General features: G+C 40.5%; 1 long non-coding RNA gene across 1 annotated transcript in view; it reads left to right on the top strand.

The window, feature by feature from the left end:
- Window positions 1-1,870, top strand: part of LOC113480640 — a 166,564-nt gene extending 164,694 nt beyond the window's left edge. Inside the window, exon 5 of the long non-coding RNA XR_003398495.1 lies at window positions 1,015-1,870. This is a non-coding gene — a long non-coding RNA (uncharacterized LOC113480640). The remainder of the gene's footprint in view (window positions 1-1,014) is intronic.
- Window positions 1,871-21,274: the final 19,404 nt, after the last annotated feature.

The raw sequence follows: 21,274 nt of genomic DNA, 5'->3' as shown, positions 1-21,274 counted from the left end.
TCATGGGATATGGTTTACAGCTTGGGAGACAGCAGCAGGGCATCGCCTGAACCCAGCTGCTGGCAGACCAGTTGGATTTGGGGAAGCAGTCAACCTTTTCCAGTTTTCTGGAGCGCTCTGGTTTACCCGTAAGATGAGAATTTGCAGAGTTAGATAAGCACAGATAAATAGAATTTATCAGTTTCTAATTTGAACAATCAAATGTTTACCCAAATCTCAGTGCCTGGCTGGAAGACCAAGGGAGCTTCTTTGTTTGTGGCTGCAACAGTGCCACATTTGGCAGCCTGGTCCTACGTTTGAAGAATCTTCTGGTTTTGAGTAGTTCAGAGGCTGAGGCTGCTGCGTAGGAAATGGCTGTACTCTCCCTGCAGGCAGATCAATACATTTCAGCTCACTGCACTGAGAGTAACTTTTCATCATATATTAGGAATAAGGAAAAAAAAAGTCAAGATGGATGTTATTTTGGTTTTGCTTTTATTTTGTATTATTTATTAGGACGTCACTGCTGTCTTTCTTTTCATCAGGAGACAAAATGCCTTTGTCTTTTATAATTTTTCATATTAAAAATAAAGGAGGTCTTCCCAGTTTTATTTCCCTCATCCACTTGCTGCTTTGTACTGAAGTGTAAATCCAGGGTCTCCACAACTTGACCGGATGGTCTCCCACAGTCCTAATGCAGGCAGAGTCCCCACTGATGCCGGTGGAGTCACACCACCTTGGTACATTTCTGACCAGTTTTATAATGACATTGCAAATGAGTTATATGTGTTATGAACAATTGCTGGCACATAAGCAGGGGTTGTTATGGATGGTTATAAGTAATCTACAGGCTAGCTGAACTATCATTTTAATTAAGCATTTACTAAATAGTTAGTAAAAATATTAATCCTTTTAAAAGTGAATTCTTAATATATAACATATTATGAGGCAAAAATTCTGCAGTTGGCTCCACTATTAATATGAGTTTGGAAACTAACTAACAATCCATTTTGATGTTTTTCTTCCTAAATCTAGGTTATCCTGAAGGGGAGGATAAAGAAACTGGCCACCAAGATGGTAATCACTAGTGGAAATGAAGAAGATAAAGGCAGTCAAGAAAAGGAAAGCAAAGAAGAAACCATCTTGGCAATGCTTGGAATTATTGGGACAATTCTGAACCTCATTGTGATCATTTTTGTGTATATTTACACAACGTTGTAAACTAGAAGGCATGCAAATAGACCAGATAAAACGGCCATTAAGAGTGACAACAAACATTGCTGGCTATTGGCAAGTTGTTTAATCAGAACTGACTCTGTATTATATTAACACATCATAAAAGTGCTGCCTGAAGGCAGTGAAGGCTGAAGCACAATTAATTGAACAAGACTTTTTCACCCAGTAACAAGCTTAACTCTTCTGTCCTGCCCTCTTCCTTTCAGTTTGGTGGAAAATGATTGCAATTATGTAAGTTGTAGCTTTGAAGAAATCCACCAGGGATATGCTGTTTTAACACAATTAAAATTAAAAAAAGAAACTGTACACTATCTACAATTAGAAATGTATACTGTATACCCGCAAAGATTGAACTCAAAGATAGCTTCATAGCACAGATCACATGTCTGTTAGGTCTTTTTTTTTTTTTCCTCTTGGCTTTTGCTTTTACTTATATCGAATCTGACAAGCTTTTTATTTAGAATGAACATATGGTACAATCATGAAAAAAACAATTCCATTGAGCAAGGTCTGCTTAAACCTGATAAAATGTTGGGAGAAATACATTACATGGTTATTTTTCTTTTCTCATTTGCTTAACATCTGTGTCTGTTCATACCAATGTTTATAAATATATATTTTTAATAAATGTGCTATATTTTTAGCATGAACCAAATATTTGGAGACACTTGTATTCATGCAGCTAAATTTTGTTTGATGAAGTGCCCTTTTTGACAATGGATGTTATTTTTCTCAGCAGTCTTGTATGCAGTCCTCGCTGTGGTCTGGAGCAAGCTCACATCATGCTCATATGCATGACTTGAAGTTGGAATGTCAGCTGAAAAGCATTGCTGCTTAATACGGGAAATAGCAAAACATTGTAAGGTGACCTTTGGAGACTGGCTGCAGAAAGAAGGCTCTATTTATAGTTGTTTGGGGTTTTTTTTGGTGTTTTTTTTTTTGTTTTGTTTTTTTTTAAAGGCAAATGAAAGGAATAGTGAGGCATCTCACAAATTATTACAAAATTCACATAATTGATGAGTTTCAAAATCTGGTCACACTCTCTAAGTACTTACATTGAGAGAAGCGAGCAGACGTTTATGCAATTGGAAAGAGAAATCTAGAGAGCCAGTACTGTGGGGTTTAAGCAAAATCCAGACTGTAAATACAGAGTGTATTTTAAATGTAAGGATCATTAACCCTTTTTGCTTCTCTGACATGTGCTTTAACTGAGGTTGGTGCAGTGAAATTCTCTGACTTGTGTTTTTGACAGGAATGTACAGTGATGATGATCACCATTTCTCTTGAGTTCAGTACCTATAAATATATGAAGTATTAAAAGTATGAGACCTCAATTCTGCCTCAAGCTGCCTAAATACATTGCCCATTAACTCTGACATATCCTCATAAAAAATAGGTCAGTTAATTGTTTACTGACTTGTACTTTGGACTGTGTCCTGAGATGCACAAGGGGGATTGCTATTGAAGTCAGCTGGAGGTGTAAAAACTTTCATCCTAGAGTCTCATTGATTTTAGTGATCAGTCCTTTCCCTCGGGAAGCAGTAATGAGCTTTTCACCAGTTTGCAGGGGCTAGGTCTGGTCTCAAAAATAAAAAAATTCATTGCAGGATATAAAAGCAAGCCTGGAAAACCCTGAGAGATGCCTCATAAACAGAGGTGTTTAGTCTCTTGTGGTATTGCACATTCAATAACAAAGCCATTAGGAGAAGGTAAAAAGTCAGTAAATAAATTAAAATGAAATCCAATATGAAGACTGAAGGAAGAAAGAGCAAAAATATTCTCTTGTTAATGAAAACATGACAGGGTGAGAGAGATGAGAAAATTGAGCAGAGATTTGACAAGCAGAGAAGGGCACAGAATGAGAGTGCCAAGCACACCGACGTGGTTGAGGAAACATTTGTGTTTGCATGGTGCTGCAGGTCTCGGAGAGGGTGAGAAACATTAGTGGCACAGTTCAGTGGAGCTGAGTGAGGCTGATCTTGGTTTTGAATTTACAGTTATTTATTGATAGTTCTAAGGAATTAGCAAGCTCTGCTTTTTGATCATCCTAATTGAACAAAAGAAGGCTAAAATGTATTTGCCTCTACTCTTCATTTTTTCTTCTGGTTAAATTACTGCTGATCGCAGCACGTGGCAATGGCGTCGGTGCTCATGTGCTAGAGCACACCTGCACATACCAGGCACCTGGCTAACTCCAGCCTGCCCCTCGTGCTGGCAGGATCCTCTCTGCAGATGTTTCTCTTGAACCTCTCCTCCTCTAGCAGACACCAAAGCAATCTTCCTGAGGCTCATACCCATCTTCTAGAGGGGAAGCCTGGGAAAGCACAGTGTCTGAGTCAAGAGATGAGCTCTGATGCCTGGTATTTCTTTGTCTCTCTCTGCATCGAATTATAATAATACCTGTCATTTTCTTGTGGGCATGAATTTCATCAAGCAATGATTCTATTAATATACAAATTAATGATTCTATTACTATACAAATTAAATTCCTGCATTGTAAAATAACAGTTAACCCACACACCCCCTGATGTAAAGCAGCAACTCTTTCTGCTCATCACAGTTGTCTTCCTTCAGGCATGGGCCAGCATCTTCAATGAGACAGTCACTCCAAATAGCCCAAATGTGCTTAAGCTTCACTGGTGGATCAAAAAGCCTAAGGACTCCGGGTTTGCTCTGCCCTTTCCAACAGAAGACCCATTAGGGGAAGAGTTTCCAGCTGTGGTTGTGCTGTATTTTACCTGTTCTTAGTGTGGACAGTGTCCAGGTTCCCACTGCCCTGCGCCATCGGCAGCTGTGTACTTTGACACGGGACTTTTATTGCACCCTGAAATAGGAAGAAAGGTTTATCCTATTCCATAAAAAATTTAACACTTAATATTTTAATTTTACAGGTTTCTGTTCACAGATAGTTCTAGAAATATCTGGGAGCAAGTACTACTTAAGTAGATTCATTAAGTATTCATTTAAATAAAAATGAAGAGTTTCCTTTGAGGGCAATTTCTTTACCTTTTATTTGGTATTCATGAACACTGATAAGGAAAAAGTATGTTTTCAAGAATGACTGTGGAAGGGGAAATGTTATATATGAAAATCTGAAAGTATGCCTACCCAGGCAGCTGCACACAGACCTGCTTTCGGCTGAATGCCAGCTGCAGCCAAATTACCCTCATGCTTTTTTATGTGAGCAGTTTTCAGCATGCACCTATAAGATATATTCAACTAGGTAACATATATATCATGGATACCTTATAGTCAGTAACTGCAGTATAAATAGTTGAATAAAACTTCTCATTACAGGTGCTGAATGGTAAATCTGCTTTGGTAAGGAAAAAGCTGATAGTCTTATTTTTGGCTTGACTTGTAGGTAATGCAAATAGTTTCCAAAGTAAATTCTTAAAAATAAAATATTACTCCATTAGTGACAGGAACTTTCATGTTTGCATTTGAGTTGAAGGAAATTAATATCCAATATCTTAATAAGATATGAAAACATCACCTTTTGCTTCTGTCAACTAAGAATACCATTGTATTTTTAAATTATCCTATGTAGTTTGAAGGTTTGTGTTATGGGAATGAAAAATATTTTCCTGAGGTGACAGAAAGGTGACATTCTCCCCATTAGTGTCTGGTGTGTTGTCTGGTAGGTACAGACCACTTTCAAGAAAGAAGATAAAACTGTGTAAATCACATTATACACATGGCAAAGCAAGGAGAAAGTAGAAAGACAGGGTACTGCTCTCGTCTATGGTTCCTATAACTGCTACTGAAAATTCATCATCTCGGAACCATTCGTATAGGAATGTATCTTCTTGCGTGCCAGCTGACAGGGCAGTCTTTTCAACTATGTACCTCTTTCTCCTTCTTGTTGCACCTCTGCAGCAGTGTGTGGCTCATCACACCTTAGGACAGTCTTTACATGCACCCAGCCTGGGAGCCTCTGGAAGATGATGTTTTGATTTATTGTGGTGTAAAGGTCTGCTATGGGGCAGAGTTTTATTATTTTAAGGATAGTCAGTAATCATCTTCACGTTATTGTCTCATAATCTAGCGGACGCTTTGCTGGTTGAATTCCCAGACCCATCCCTCCCCTGGCTCACAGGTAAAATTTTGATTCAATAGACATCCAAATACAGAAAAAGCTTCAGTTATGTCATGATAAAACTTTAGGAAGAAGCATTGCCTATGTCCAGAAATCTTAGATTTCCATTTAATCTATATCCTGGAGCTCATCCCAAATGCCCCAAAGTCTCATCTGTGTCAGGAGGTCTCATTGTTTCTGAGTGAGAATTGACATTTCAGAGTGCATTGTGGCATAAGCAGAGAACTTGGCCCAGAGAGAGGAATGGGGATAAAAAGTAACTGAATTAAAACTCCAGGGAGGCAGCACTGCAGAATTTACTAATTAAATAGTTTGAGGTTTGGCTGGAGTACTTAGTTTCTGGCTAGCCAGTATTTTGGAGAAAAATTATTGTTCCTTGGAAAGTTTCTGAAAGAACTACATCCAATTAAAAGAAAGAACCTTATTGAAAACGTTTCAGCAGCAATTTCCAGCAGCAATCTTCCAAAGAAAACACCAGCCAGACCTCCGAGTGTCTCGGGCTTGTTTCCCAAGAGTACTTATTGGCAGCCCAGGAACAGACTGCACATATATGTTGACACCTCTTGTTTACTGAGAGGCTTTGTCTTCTTTGGAGCAGAATGCACATATTCACAGAGATTTACAAGGAATAGTACATTATGCAGTCAACAACAACAAAAAAATGCTGTTCACCTTTATTTCCGGCAGACACTGCCCTGCCTCCATGCCTGGCTGTGCATTTTGGAGCCTCTTCTCAAAGGGTCTTACAGTGTAGTTTTCCTTCCCCACCACTGATCCAAGAGAAACAAAACCTGTTCAGCGTGGAAACCTCTACACCACTCTGAAATCCCACATGCATCCACATGCAGTTATCTACATATGAACCATCTGGTATCCAATAAGACTCTCCTTGTCTTAAGTATTAGGTTTTCTCATTCGCATTTGGGGGACTCAGATGTTGAAAGGCTGTTTGTAGGATTGAAAGTACCCAACTGTTTCCAGTGATACAACTCTACATAATGTAGCTGTTACCTAGAAAGGTGCCTGCTCATCCTGAAATATGTCTGTGCAGTGCCATGCACGTGGCACACAGACCTCCATGTGTAGTCTCTCACTGACAGTATCTGTGACTGCAAAGGGTGTAGGTTTGGGCTGTAACAAACCCCTTCAGCAGGGTTTTGTCCCAAAGCCTGGACCCCAAGTCAAGCTTTATGGAGTGAAAGGACATCCCGCCTTGTTCATAGAAGGTACATAGCTATGTTCTCAGCACCAGGATCCCTTCTTCTGCAACCGGTACAAATTCAATTTAAGATGATCCATGCACCACTCCTGCCACTGTTCTTGGCAGCTGCAGACCCTCCCTGCCATCTGGGTGAAGAAATGGCTTTGGGCTTCCCTAATCTCCAAGAATAGGGAGCAAAGTCCCTTCTGCAAGGCAGAGATAGCAGCAGGAGCATCTATTTCTTGCTGACAACTAGGTCACTTACCTGGAGTGCTGATGGGGACCCTTTTCCCTCCCATCATCCTATGTAGCCTGGGAAATGCAAGTTTATTACCTGGTCTCTGGGTTCTCCACATGCTCAGTTACCAGTTAGACTAAGGCAGGCTTGTTTTATGATGCTGAGACTTTGTTATACTCAAATGTCTCCTGGAGGCAGGTCTTCAGGAATAGATTAAAGGCCCTGATATCTTGGTCTGGCCTTGAAATCATGAAAGTCTCACCATAACAAGTCTCAGTCATCATTGGTCTCTGGCAGCAAGGTGTTAGTGGACTAGCATTAGCAAGGGACGCGAGATGGGAGCCACAGTGAGCCAGAGCTGGTGCGGAGAGGGCTGGCTGCTTTCCACAGTACTTACTTACCTTCTTGAGGGGCAACAGTATTATGGTGGTTTGATATTGGTGGTGGGTAAATGTAATAAAATGTTTGTGTAGCAGGGGCATGAATTCTTACCTTTAGTTCCTGCAAACTTAATGGGAAATGCTTTATAAATAATTCTGGCTTTGTCAATTGAAGATATGGATTAAAATTTACTGTACATGTTTTCAAATTTCAATGTGCTGCTTTTTTTGCCTTACCAATCAATTCAATCTTAGTTTTGCAGATACCATTATTATTTCTGTAATAACAGTGGCTAATGCAAAAATGTTGGTATTGGATGTGTAAGGAATGAATGCAGATGACATTGTCAACGTTTTAGTAATTTGTTATTGCGGGCAGGAAAAGATAGTCAGTAGTTTTCTTTGCATCCAGTGCACACCATTAGCAGTGATCTGATACCATTATTTCTGGAGCCTAAAGGAATTCTGTGGGACAGAGATTCATTATTAAGAGCTGTGTATTTTCCAACAAATGTCAGCAAACAAAGAAGCATATGAAACCTTTGCATTAGCTAAAAGAAAACAATGTCAGACATACATTTTTAGCAGATTCAAACTCAAAAGTAAGACCATACAACTATCCTTCTTACACTCTTGCTGACATTGCATAATACAGACCGGGCCATAATTTAGATGCTCACTCTGCTAAGACTACGCATGTACATAACTCAGACTAAAGGGCTGAGTTCCTTTGCAGTTAATATGCATATGAATATGTATTTGCAGGTTTGGGACATTAGCTGACACTTAACTGACAATTCAGCTATAGTAACAATGCAACTAATCAGACAGGGAAAAATATGAAATTTCCTGTACTATGAGCTATTTCTCTTTACTTCATTGACCTTATTTTCAGCTGATCTGTTTGAGACTGTATGATTGATGAGAATGGTGCTAAAGCCTGCCTAATATAACCAATGAAAGAATCAAGACATTGGACAAATATTCAATCTAAGTCTTCCATCAGAAACTAGGCATTTCCCTAAACTGCTTGGAAAAAATCTGAGTGTTGAATATTTTACATTTTTCTTTTATGATTCACCATCAGTCAACACACTAACTCATTAGTGGCTTTATCATATTTCTATTTGATTGTCTAATAATATTTACGTAAAGTTTCACTGAGCTGTGCAAACACTTGCAAATGGATTTTGCATATTTTGTTGCTTTATAAGTTTTATAAGCCGCTTTCTAGTACATACTGATCTCTTGTTTTAAAGATCAAGAAGGGAAATACAACCACATCCTTAGAGCAACATTATGGAAACCTCACTACAAGTCCAGGTAGAAAGTATATGGCCATTTACTCAAAACAGGGGGTCTTATTTCTTGATCCTGTTCATATGGCCAGTCCCAAGTGACCCCAATACTGTGCTGAGTACAACAGTCCTACAAGATCAGGTTCTTTTGATTAAAAAAAAAAAAATAGAGTTCAGCTGTCAAACCCCTTGAAGCAGTGAATTGTGCCATCTTTGCAGTTTACAGAGCAAGACAAAATATATTCTGATGACCACAGATGGTGCTCAGATCCTGGCTGACCTTCCCCTGTGGGGCAGCAGCTCTTGGTGCACCCTGATACACCAAGTACCCAGTGTCCTTTGTAATTAATGAAAGCAATTATAGTCAGGCCAGTATCTTTGCAAAATTTGAAATATCACCATTACTAATGTGCCTGGTTCCGTTGGTGCAAAGACATAAAGTAACACCAGAGCTATTAGCAAGACAGTGGCCAAACACTAGCATGACTCAACACAGAACCTGGGTGCTGAAACACCCAGACCTGAAGCTTTCTTCTCACTGCTGTGACTTCCTATCATCAGAGATGCTGAGAAAATGCTTTTTCTACCCACTATTTGTTATTCTTTGAAATGGTTTTTGACCTAAGCAGGTCAGAGTTTGTCACAGAATGGCATTTAGAAAGAACTGTTTGTTGCAAATTGGTTTTATATGTTTTAAACCTCTTTTGGTTTGGCTGTTTTCCTTTTCTTAATAGAAAATTAATTTCAGACTGAAAAGTTGTTTCAGATTAAAATGAAAACTCAGTTCCAAAAAGTTATAATATTTTGCCCACCTCTTTCCCATATGAATTTTCATTGTCATCCAAGAAATTATCTGGAGATTAAAAAAAACTCAACCTTTTTGCTGAATTCTCACCTTCTTACTGAAAACTACCTGGATTACAATGTTCAGACCAACTCGTTTAATCATCAGTAGTACTTGTGTATGTGATAGAAGTCATCAAATAAAGATTCCTCATGCTTTTGGATTTCTTCAGTTATGTTTTCCCATTTCTCCACTTACTTTCACAAAGAAAGATAGATGGTATCTCTCAGGGCCAGCAACAAACCCCAAACCTCCTGTGCTTCAAGCCTAGCTTCATGGTTTCCTCCCTGACGTGGCCACCCCCTACCTATGGAGTCCAAATCAGAGCCTGTGCCCAAGTTGCTGGAGCCCTCAGCCCTGCCTCCCGTCCGGCGCAGATCCACCTTGGAGATGCTGGACCATGGACAAGCAAAACTGCTCAGCAAGAGGGAGCACCGGCTGCAGGAGGCTAAGACCTGGCTTATAAAACTTGCTATGTGTGTTAGCAGAGTATTCAGCAATGAATATTTTTTTTTTTTTACATTTTGTTTTTTTGTTTTTTCTAGTCACTCATAAATCTTTCATAAACTGAGACCACCTATCACCACGTAACTCTTGTTCATCATGCTGCTTCTCCCACAAGTTTGGGAGCACTACAGTGAGAGGCTGTGAGATGTCTGCTTGTCATTGACAACACAATAGCAAATATTCAGAGGTGTAAAATTGAGCCTGTGAGCACACAGCCGCCTATTCTGTGCTCCTGACTGTCAGCCACACTGTCCTCTGTGCTCTTAAGAGCAGTGAGGGGACCATGCACATTTTTCCCATCCTAATTGAGTTACATGCTCAGCTGGCTTTTCTGTGGTGAGAGAACTATGGCAAAGGCCAGGGCACCAGGGAACCATGGTTGGGGTGTCTCTGGGCTTTGAAGGGCTTCTCTTCAGCATCAACATCCTGCTGCAGTTGGTGACCACCTCATGCTTTCACCCATTGGTACCAGAACTCCCCATTTCATGGTGTCCATATGATTTCAGAGGGAAAACTTGACACATTTTTGTTTGTCACTGTTTTTTACTAAATACTGTACTGAAGAAGCAAAAATAAAGCAGTGCCTAATATAAAAAAGAAAAGCAGACAGTGATTTCTTAAGGTGCCCCTGAATATCTCTTCTCAAAACACAACTTTTTAGACAAGTGGCTCTCAGGAGCTTTGAAGGGCCCTTGGCAGTGTCTGGTGTCATCTTCATTTCCAGCAGTCATTAGTGCTGTGATGCAAGTGGACTGAAAAGGTGTCTCCCTGAAAGGGACCATGCCACCTCCTCTGAGCATGTTGTGTGATGCTGTAGTCCCCCATTCTCCATGTTTTCTTGTATATGTATAGAATAGAATAGAATAGAATAGAATAGAATAGAATAGAATAGAATAGAATAGAATAGAATAGAATAGAATAGAATAGAATAGTTCAGCTGGAAGGGACCTAGAATGATCATCTAGTCCAACTGCCTGAGCACTTCGGGACTGTCTGAAAGTTAGAGCATGTTATTATGGGCATTGTCCAAACGCCTCTTAAACACTGACAGGCCTGGGGCATTGACCACCTCTCTAGTAAGTCTGTTCCAGTGTTTGACCACCCTCTCAGTAAAGAAATGCTTCCTAACACCAAGTGTGAATGTCCCCTGGTGCAGCTTTGAACCATTCCCAGGCATCCTATCACTGGATCCCAGGGAGAAGAGCTCAGCACCTCCCTCCCCTCAGGAAGCTGTAGAGGGCAATGAGTTCGCCCCTCAGCCACCTTGTCTCCAAACTAGGCAAGCCCAAAGTCTTCAGCTGCTCCTCACAGGAGCTGTCTCACTCCTTGGTAGAGTTTCAAAAAGGGGCCGGGTTACTGCATCTTGTATTCCCCACACTCCTGCTGTCTCCATGTGACAGTGTGGGTGGGAGGCCCATGAGATGAAGGTCTGGGACTCTAGTTGTGACTTTCTTCTCTAAAATTTGTTTCTGTTTGGTTTTGAGTTCTCATTGTAAGTCCAGCTCAGCTTTTAAGAATCACTTCCATGAGTCTTACTTGATTTATGAGCATTTCCATGACATGGTATTGTAAGAATTACAATAGTAGCATGTTTCATCCACAGTGCCTGGAGTGCTCACAAATTCTTCATATAATTGCTGGAATAATCCTAACATCTCATACACATAATGAAATACAAGAAAAATAATCAGAATAGAAGAGATTAGTAATTTAAACTGATTCAAACATTGTTGCTTGTACTGAAAACAAAAAGTCCTAACAAAACTACTGGCAAAAGGGTTGGTTCGATGCCATAAAACCTGAAGAGGATCAAAGTCCCATGTTATTAAAATACCATAATATTTCTTACTTTGAAAAGAGAGGTTCCAGCTAATCATTTCAGTTTTGAGAGATCTCTGCAATTACCAAAAAGCTCAAAAATTTCATAGACCTTTTGTTGCTTTGCAGGAAATAGCAAAAGGTCCAAAACCAATGATCCTTGTTCTGTAATTCCACTGCCTGGAAACTAAACAAAGAAATCAATAAGCATGCAGAGTGTTTCTCCATCAGCCCATGCTGGGCTTGCAGGAGGATATAATGAAGTGTGGCTAACAGTAAAAGAGAGTCTGACTGGTACTTTCCAATATCATTTCAGATCAGTAAGTTTTTATTTATAGTCGTTATCCCCTGTACAGAGGATGAATATTCTTCCTTTCAACCAGATAGTTTCTTCCTCTGTGCGTCTTTTTATCCATCAAGTCCTATGTGATAATATTGTTGTTGATATGTCATTGTTGAGAAATAGTTTTAAAAAAAGAAATTAGTTGGTTGTAAAAATAAAATATATGTCAGTTTGTGCCAATCAATACAAGTTACACAGAACAAAAGGTATAGGTACCTGTAAGCAATAAGCACTTTTTAGAAACCATGATTTCCTAAGGAGTAGCAGAAGGATGTACAGCATATATCCAGGGGCTTTTTGCAAACTACCTTGGAAAACATATCTTTATTATGTAAAAGTTAAATATATTAGTTCAGTTCAGTGGCTTTGCTTTGGTAAGATTTTTTTTCATTACATTCACAAATATGCAGGTTGGTGTTCCCAGCTGTCAGTCCTGCCACTCACTGAAGCTGCATGACTGGAGCTGAAGGCAGAATCTAGCTCCCAGGTCTTAATCCAGCAGAGAATTTATATTCGTATTTCTCCCCAAGAAAGTGTGTTGTCCTGTTAGCTTTCTGGGCTGCCCATAAGCTTGAAAGTAAGTATATGTTTAAGTGCTTCACTGGAGCAGGGCAGCATCCTGCAGCCACACTAAAGCATTCAGTCCAATTTGCTTTTCAGGGAGGTTATTACTTCTTGAAAGAAGTATTTCTCTCAAATAGAAGAAGGGAACAAATGTCCCAGAGCACTCATTCATTTCCCCCTCAGTCTCTTTCCTCCTTTCTGCAACTCCCTTTTCCTGGTTTTCTGGCTCATAACATCAGCCCTGTCAATTCCTTACAAAACATCACTTGCTTAACATTACTAGTTCTCTCTGCTTTATGTGTCTCATTTAAATTGGAAACCTCTTTCTTGCCCAGGGCCCTATTTTCTCTTCTGATCCTATTTCAACCCCCAGTGGCACCAGCTGTTGAGCATCATCATTTCCCACAGCCAGAGCAGCTGTGGGGTGTTTTCTATTGCATACCTGGCATGCCTTGCCCTTTCTACTAGCCCCACTCCTTCCCTTACTTAAAGCTTGCCAGAAAAGCAGCTACAACATGTAGTGATAATACAGCTACTTCTCAGCAGATCCTTTCTAGCTGGGAACAACAACAGGAGAAAAAAAAAAAAAAAAAGCTACTGAGGGAGACCTAGCACCAGGGCAGCTACAGAAAGGGATTTTTGCAGCATGGTATAAACTACCAAGACTTCTTAGACTGAAGTACAACCATCAGAGCCCCTGGGTGAAATGCTGTGAGCCCCAAAGGAAGAGCAGCATTCATGGGCCTGTGACTGAAATGAGTGCTGCATTGCAAGGACTGTCTGAAATTCCTTCCTTATATGCTTTGGTCAATAGAGAAAGAGCTGGGGGAGGGGGTGGGAGGTCAGTATCTTATAATGAGGCCTTTGAGGTTTTTTGAAGCTGCTTAGAAAACAGAAATCACTTCGGTTTATTGTCTGGTACAATCCCATTCTCCCCACAATGTTAGTTTTTGCTTACAGAACTAGTGATGGTGATCAGGATGATTTCATGCTTACAAGGTCACAGCTAATCTAATCGAACATTTGCAGCAGTCTGTAAAGAAGTTGCTGTCCAATAAATCTGCCTCTTTGTGATTCAGTATGCTTTTTGAGCTGTTTTTAGTTTCAGGGGACTGGAAAAGCTCTGGAAAACATAGGCAGATCTAGTGACATGGTCTTGAGATCTTACATGCTTCGTCACAGCAGATGTGTCCACGCTGGTGGTGAAGGGGATTTGGGATCAGAGACAGTGCTCTTAATGAAGGCAGTGTGGCTCCGGGAGCAAATATGCTCTCCTCAACGTGACTAAGAACAGGCTTCAAAGAAACACTGGAAAAAAGCAGGGAAGTATGAGTCATCTGTAGAATGTCAGTTTGCATGTGTCTTTATGCAGCGTGTAATTATTTTTATACACATGTTTAATTAATTTTTCTTTGTATTTCATCTGGGACTACATTTGTTTGTCATTCTCATTGCTGGGTATAGCGCCAATGACTGTTTTGGCCGTGGGAAGCCTTTGAAGAACACTGCAGCAAATGTGGCTGCCCTGAAAAGTGGTTTGAGTTGGAGACAACGGTCTGAAGGTATTCTGTGATGAAAAGGATACATTCTGTAGCACAAGTCTCTCCTGTACCTGTGTCCAAGGCCAAAGCTCCTGATCAGAGCAGAGCCAGAGACACTTCAGCTTTGGGACCTGCTGTGCTGGCCCTGGCCCTTCATGGCTGCAGAGAGATAACTACTGAAATGGGAACCTGCCCCGTAAACACCCTTCCTGGAAAGGGCAGGTACATTTGGGGCAGAGCTGAGATGCTGTTGAAGCAAGGAGTGCTGGGGAAAACAGAACATATAAAGCCAGCTTCTGTGAAGTACAAATGCAGAGAAGTGGTCTCAGAGCAGGAGGGTTGGGAGGGTGATGTGGGGTTTGTGGCTGGAGGTCTATGGAGGCAGCTCGAAGGCAATTTCCCTGTTCTTCCTCCATCTCCACAGGGATAAACCTAAGAGAAAGAACTATTGAGTTGTTTGGGTTAGGAAGAAAGCAAAGTATTTTTTCCAAAGTGAAAAAAAACCACAACAAAATTTACCTTTGTCATCAGGAGAAAAGTTATCTCTTTTTGAGATTTGGGATTTTTTTAATTTTTTTTTTTTTTTTTCCCCTTTACCCATGAGAAGAGGGCTCTGGCTCTTCCGGAAAGGTAAGTTGTTAAAGCTGTTCCCTGAAGATATGGTTTGCTCATTTACTCATGTGAGGTGAAAGCAGCCTATGGCTCTCCTATCTAGCAGAGGCTGGGACATGAGGGAGAGAGGAAATCTTCCTGCAGTAAATCACAGTGTTACTTTCACCTATTAATATATTTATTGCTGTTACATATGAGTTTAAGTAATGAAAATCTGTGGCTTTTCCTTATTTAAATGAGCATGTGTCATTAGTCTTCTGTGGCTGCTACCATGTGAGCATGTAGCAAATGGGAGGGGGAGGTCTGCTCTGCCCAGGATGGGATACTGCCAAAGCCAAGGGCATGAGGACACCTCTGGACAAGTCCGTGAAACACCTTATCTCACCTAGATAATTTAGTTCAATACTGTGGCATTAAACCAGTATAAAATCTGACAAAATTAGGCTAATTAAGCAATATCAGCTTTCTGAGAATGCCTCTACTGTCAGGAGTAAAACAACCCATTTCAGCACAGTAGAGTCTCAAGGAATTAAACTAGTTTAAGCAGAAGAAAAATATTGTCTGCCACTTGTTTCTGGCATTTCCCCAGCTTGTTTTCTGAGCACAGGATGCTCACTGCTGGCCACCTCCCCTGTCCTCTATTGCTGCCATCTCATTGGCATTGTTTCAAGGTTTCTTTTGCTGTTTTCAACCCTTGTTTGCTGGCTGGTATAACCTTTAATTTGCAACAGATGTGAAAATTTGCTGCCTTATCAAGTGGTTTTGATTTTGGTGTGTATTTAGCCTATGTGCTTTGGGAGATATAACTTTTTCTTGTATAGTTTATTCTTTTGAAATATTTGGGAAATTGAGAAATTTTGGTATTATACCTTTCTTTACCCACGATTATATCATCTTCACTCTCTATGGCTATCTCATAACGTGGGTTTGATCCTTTATGTGTAAAGTCCTTGTTAGCATTTTGCTTGCTCTAGCTTTTTAAAAGCCATAAATAACACTTCTACAGTCCTGTATACCTTCTAAGAGTGAAAATGCACTGGAAAAATTAATTTCCTATTTGTGACAGGGCAGGAGAAACATGGAACAATTCTGTCACTTATTTCAGTATCCCTGTACTTACAGCTAGGGATTTCAGTTCTGGGCGCTGCATCGCTGCTAACAGAGCTATTTATACTCTTTTCACAGTGACTTCAGCTGGTCCATCTCCACCCATTTGTGAGATGAATGGTGTGCTTGGATCTCATCTCTGTATTTACAGAGTACCACAGGTAATTACTTCATCTTTCCTGGAAGAAACCACAAGCCTCTGGCAACCCATGTTCTGCACGAAAAGATCCTTACTCTCACTCTATATGAAAGTAATTCAGGACTTTCATAACTGCTGGACCCAGACAAGAAAAATTGGAAAGTGTTGAACCTGCCAAAATAGAAGACAAAAAATAGAAAAATCTCTTGCCTATAGCTACAAGAGAAATGAGCAAATTAGTATCAAGAAAGCTTCCTGACTTGTCATATGTATCAAGATGTTACTTATGCATCTGCACTTTTCTACAGGTATGTCTTATCTTCTTGGAAAAAATATAAATTTCCCATGTTTAACAGTCTTTTCTTCAAAGTTTTCATTTCTGAAAGATGCTTATACAATGCATCATGCACTGTATGTAGACAATTCAATAGAAACAGGACTTATAGAGCTAAACTTGATGAGTATCTGAGCCACCACAAGTGGGGAAAGGTTAAGGCATTTCCATTTCCCACAAAGATGACTAAAAGCCAGAAGCCTTGATCTGAAAGCTGGTTACTGTTTTTAATTTAAACTTTTGAAGTGCATTTTGCATTTGACTGCATCTTCCATATAGTTAACAAAATAGGTAGAAAGTATTCCACAGTCCCCAGAAGGTACTTGAGCATGGAGGGAGCCCACACTGTATAGCCAGTGTATATTTGATGAAGAGTTTGTTCGGTCCTTAGGACTTAGCAGTGGTTCTTATAATTTAGATGAATACATCTGTGGTTTTCCAGAGGTGGTGTGTTGAGCACTGGTGACATGCAACATGTCTGAAAATGCTGTATGGCCCTTTTGAAACCTGCTGCAGCTTCCTGTGATGTTGCTTCCTATTCCAGTGACACTGGTGACTGTTCCTGGACAAAAAAATATTTGTCAAGTTGTGGGATGAGTCGGGCCAGCTGAATGTTTCCCATTCTTTGTGACTTTTGTCTTCCTTGCTGGTCAGGATATCTCCTTCATAGAGATATGGGGATACATGGATGCTGTTGGCTGGCTGGTACAGACTCTGCAGTTCAAAAGTCCGACCAGACCCAGCCACCATAACCCTCTGTGGGGCCCATCAAGAGTATTCAAAACTGGAAATTACTGTTGTGTTGCTCCTTTATCTCTGCTTTGGTTTGGGAGCCTGTGGAACTTTCGAGTGCGTGACGTGACACAGTGGGCTCCTCGGGCTCCCTGCAGAGCTGCTTGTGGAGTCCTTGGTGCCAGCCAGCTGTAGTGTGCTTTCCCCCACAGCCTGAAATATTGGCAGAGGGAGAATCTGTGGAGTATTTCCTGTCATCTGATTGCATTATTTTTCAACCACGCAGGCAATAAATATTTAAAGTCTGGTTGTAGGCAATGTAACACTCTGTAAATATGTGGTTCTGAATACAGAAATGAGAGGCTGATCTTTTCTTTTAAGAGGAAACAAATGCATCTCTGTTTGGCATAAAGTGTCCTCCTCCCCACTCTGTGAGGAGGAATATGTTGAGGCAATTTTGACGCTATGAATGAAGGTGGAAACTAAAGGCAGAAAAGTACTGCTGCATATTTATTGCTACCTCCTGGCTATCCTCTGTTCTTTTCCACTTGTCAGATCAAAGTATTAGATCAAAGCCCAGTAAGGAAAGGCAGGGACTGAGAGAGGGAATGGAGAAAACTGAATAGCTTCACTCTTGCTGCTGCTGCTGCTTGTTCTCTCCCAGCCTGTCCCCACCATGCTCTTTCCCATATCAGAGAAGCTGTGAACAGTAATGGAGATTGGAAGCAGGTTGTGAGCTGATGTGAGGTTTTCTGTCTTCTCTGCAGCATCACATGAACTTCTGCTATTCTAGGTAGTTTGATTTTACAAGAATACTTACAGCTGGTTTATGTAAACTGAGGCTGACAATTGATGTGATCTTGAGGATGGAAGAGGAAGAGGGCAGCAGTAGCAGAAGAGGGAGAATGACTTGTGGAAGTGACTGAAAGATAAATGCACTGTAGGTGTTGTTGGACATTGACTACAAACTTTCAAATGTGGAAATAAATCCAGTTTTGATGTTCTTTGTTATGATTAAATTAGATTTTGTGCCTTTGAAAGACCTTTGAAATGAAAAAAATAAAAAATAGTACCCAGACATTAACTGAAGGAAGACCTAGGATCTCAGTAGATTTAGGTCTAGTAGCAGAGCTATGGCACTGGGGAGAGGATTTAGTTCTGTATGTTACCCTCTCTAGCTTTCCTGTTTTTTTTTTTTTTCAAAAGAGTTTCTTGTATTTTTTTGAAAGTGGTTTTATGAAGTGCTTTTGCTTTTGAGAAGTAACTCAGTGATTTGACTCATGTGGCTTGTTTCTTCTCTGTAAGGCATAGTTAGTAAAGTTTTTCAAATGTATAAATGATTAGCAAAATGTGATATATGCTGCATCTTACACCCCTGCTGTTTCTAAACTCCATTTAAAGAAAAAAAACCTAGTGGTCATCTCAGAACAGGCCAATCAAAATATCAAGCAAAGTTTCCTTTTCAAAAAGCCCAGATGAGGCAGAGTAGAATATTTATTACATGTCTGGAAGTATTCTTCTGCCTGAGGGATGGACTGCAATTACAGCATGGTAAATATTTCATTAGAACAAAGCAAAACTGCATGGGAAGTAGCCTTCCCCTTATTTAAAACATTTATTAAAATACAATGTTAGAATCTACATGGGAATAATTCTTTCTAACCAATCTACCAACTAAACTGCAATTTTTGGTAAGACATTTTGTTATTACAAAACCTTGCATATTAGAGTAATCTAGCTTTCCCTCAGAGAAAGATGGACATCTTAACACAGATTAAACTTAATGTACATGTTCCTTGTACCATTCTGGTTGCATTAAGGAAGTAAAAGCAAGTATAAGCAGAATCTAGTTCCCCTACAAAATCCCTTCTCTTCAGAAGGATGGTATAAACGTAATCTAAGTGCAGACCTAAGCACAGATGGATGCTGAAGTCTGTGCACAAGAGTGAGAAGTAGTCACTTCAATACTGCATAATGATGCATGTGTAGTGCTGGAGAGTAATTGTCTATATTAAATACCTTCTGACTTCCATTTGTTTTATGAATATCCACCTCTCTGGACACTGAAGAAAGACACAAAGACAACCACATTCTTTGAGTGCTTACCCTACTGCAGCAATTTTCTTAGTGAATAGAGAAGACATATAAAGAATGAGGTCTTATTTTACAGTAACCTGGCAATAACTCTTTTTCACTAGGGGTTAGCTTTCTACTAGAGGACCAGATTATACAATCTCTAGCCTATAATACTTCACTTTATCTGCTAGAGGGCTATGGTGAGGCCCTAGCTCTGTAGCCTGGTCCTACAGTGGTAACAGCCGCCTTCTTCAAAGGCTAAAGAACTAAAAGAAAAAGATCACCTCCTCACTGTACCAGTCACAGGGAGCCTCAAACACATTTTTGCCCATATTTTCTGTGAATGTTGGAGATACGCAACTTCTAGTTCAGGTTTTCAAGCAATTGAACTCCTTTCCCATGGTATCTGTTCTCTGAGTAGCAGGACTTTGCTCAGTGTCTTTCTCTAGGCTCCTAGTCAGTCCTTCCCTGCCAGTGGTGAGAGTGCTACCTTGGCTTTGTATAGCTTGTAGGCTAGATTTGCAGTCTCAGTGTGGAAAATCACTATTCCTGACACTGCATGCCATGGTCATGTAGGATTGTGAAGCAGACCTCTCTACTGAGCACTCTAAGCCGGCCAACTGTCCCTCCTGAGTTGGAGACTCAGTTTTGGTCTTGCTCTCTTCTCTGAGCTCTTACAAAATTTCAAAACTACTTGATTATTCCATTGTATGTACAAAAACGTTTCTCACGGATCACTGCTAACCTCATAGCATGACTTCCCATCTGTCCCAGCTGCTGCCTCTGCTGCTGCCCAGCAGTGAACTTCTACAGGGAGCTTAGACTTGTCTCTGGGCCAAATGCGCCTTTTTATGCCTGCGTGAGTGGTCACCAACCCCTTTTAAGTTGTTGTGACTTGTAAAGAAGCAGGATGACTTTCGCAGAGAAGAGTCAACCAGAAAGATTTCTGGCTCCCATTAGTTAGTCCAGAGAATTTTATCATCTTATTGGTGTGCTTTGTCCTAATATCCTGAGCTCCAGGAGGGACTTCTCCAGTGATGTGCAAAGCTGACACACTGCAAAAGTTAATGTACAGTGAAACCTGTCTCTAGAGATCCCTTGCCATTCTTGATGTTACAGGCATACAGATGCTGAAAAGCCGTGTTCCCTTGTGTAAAGCCATGGCTGTTTTTCACTCTGAGAAAGGGATCCTGCAGTAAATTTGCTCTGGAGCATAAAATTGCTATTCATTGCATATGGCATGAGCTAGCTCCCGAAATGTAGCATCAGCTCCAGAGTCCAAAATGTGTTTAGGTAAAATGCTGGTTTCCGTTGGGTGGCCTCCACACTCTGAGGATGCAGTTGCATCTGCAAAACATTCTAGCAAGACTCACAAAAATAAGGAAATGCATCACAAGCAAGTCTCCAAAGTGCACTCTCAGGGCTGGGCTTCCGTGCAGTGCAGTGCAGAAGCCCTGAGCAAAGAGAGACTTAAGTCAACGCATTGCAAGAGGAGTTTGCAACTGAGCCTGAGCCACAGGAGCCCACAGACTGCTGCTGGCTCTGCCCCATCCTGATGGGCAGGCGATGAGGGAAGGCCATGCTGTGCTTCCTGGTCCCTCTTCCTCCAGGCTTAGCAAAGATAGAATAATTTCAGAGCCCTGTGAAGCAGCTCTGAGCTACTTAAGCTTACATGCTTTAAGCTTTTTTCTTCTTTCTTTTTCTTTAATTCCTTCTATCACAGGTAGAAATGAGTTGCTCAAAAAAGAAGTCTGAATATGTGGAGTTGTCCATTGGGATGCTAGGCAGTGCCTAAGCAGTGGAGGTTGAGAATTTCTTAGGATAAATACAGCCAAATTAACACTAAAATAGCATTTAGGGACTAATCCCTTTGGAAACCTAATCCTTGCACTCTTCCTTCGTGGGTCACAGGATTAATGCAGCAGTCACACAGTCACGCTCTCCTTGAACAAGGTAGTGAGACACTCTGTGCCTGTCTTTTCATGTAACACTAATATGTGCAGCGCTCCACATGCAAATAACTATGCCAGGATTTGTGTAGAGTTCTGTGCCAGGAGATAAACTATCTTCATAATACTGCTTTCCTTCACTAAGAAGTCAGAGCAATGAAATCTCACAGAAATGCACTAAAACACAGTTGTATTGTATTTAAAGAAACAATAGACAACTACAAATATGTAACGCTCAACAGCAAAAGAACTAAAATGGGGTTATAGCTTTAAGCTA

This window comes from Athene cunicularia (assembly GCF_003259725.1).
Source record: "Athene cunicularia isolate RWA chromosome 5 unlocalized genomic scaffold, athCun1 chr5_part1, whole genome shotgun sequence".
NCBI classification, from domain to species: Eukaryota; Metazoa; Chordata; class Aves; order Strigiformes; family Strigidae; genus Athene; species Athene cunicularia.
Note: the sequence above shows the minus strand (reverse complement) of the source record. Positions and strands in the feature narration are given on the sequence as shown.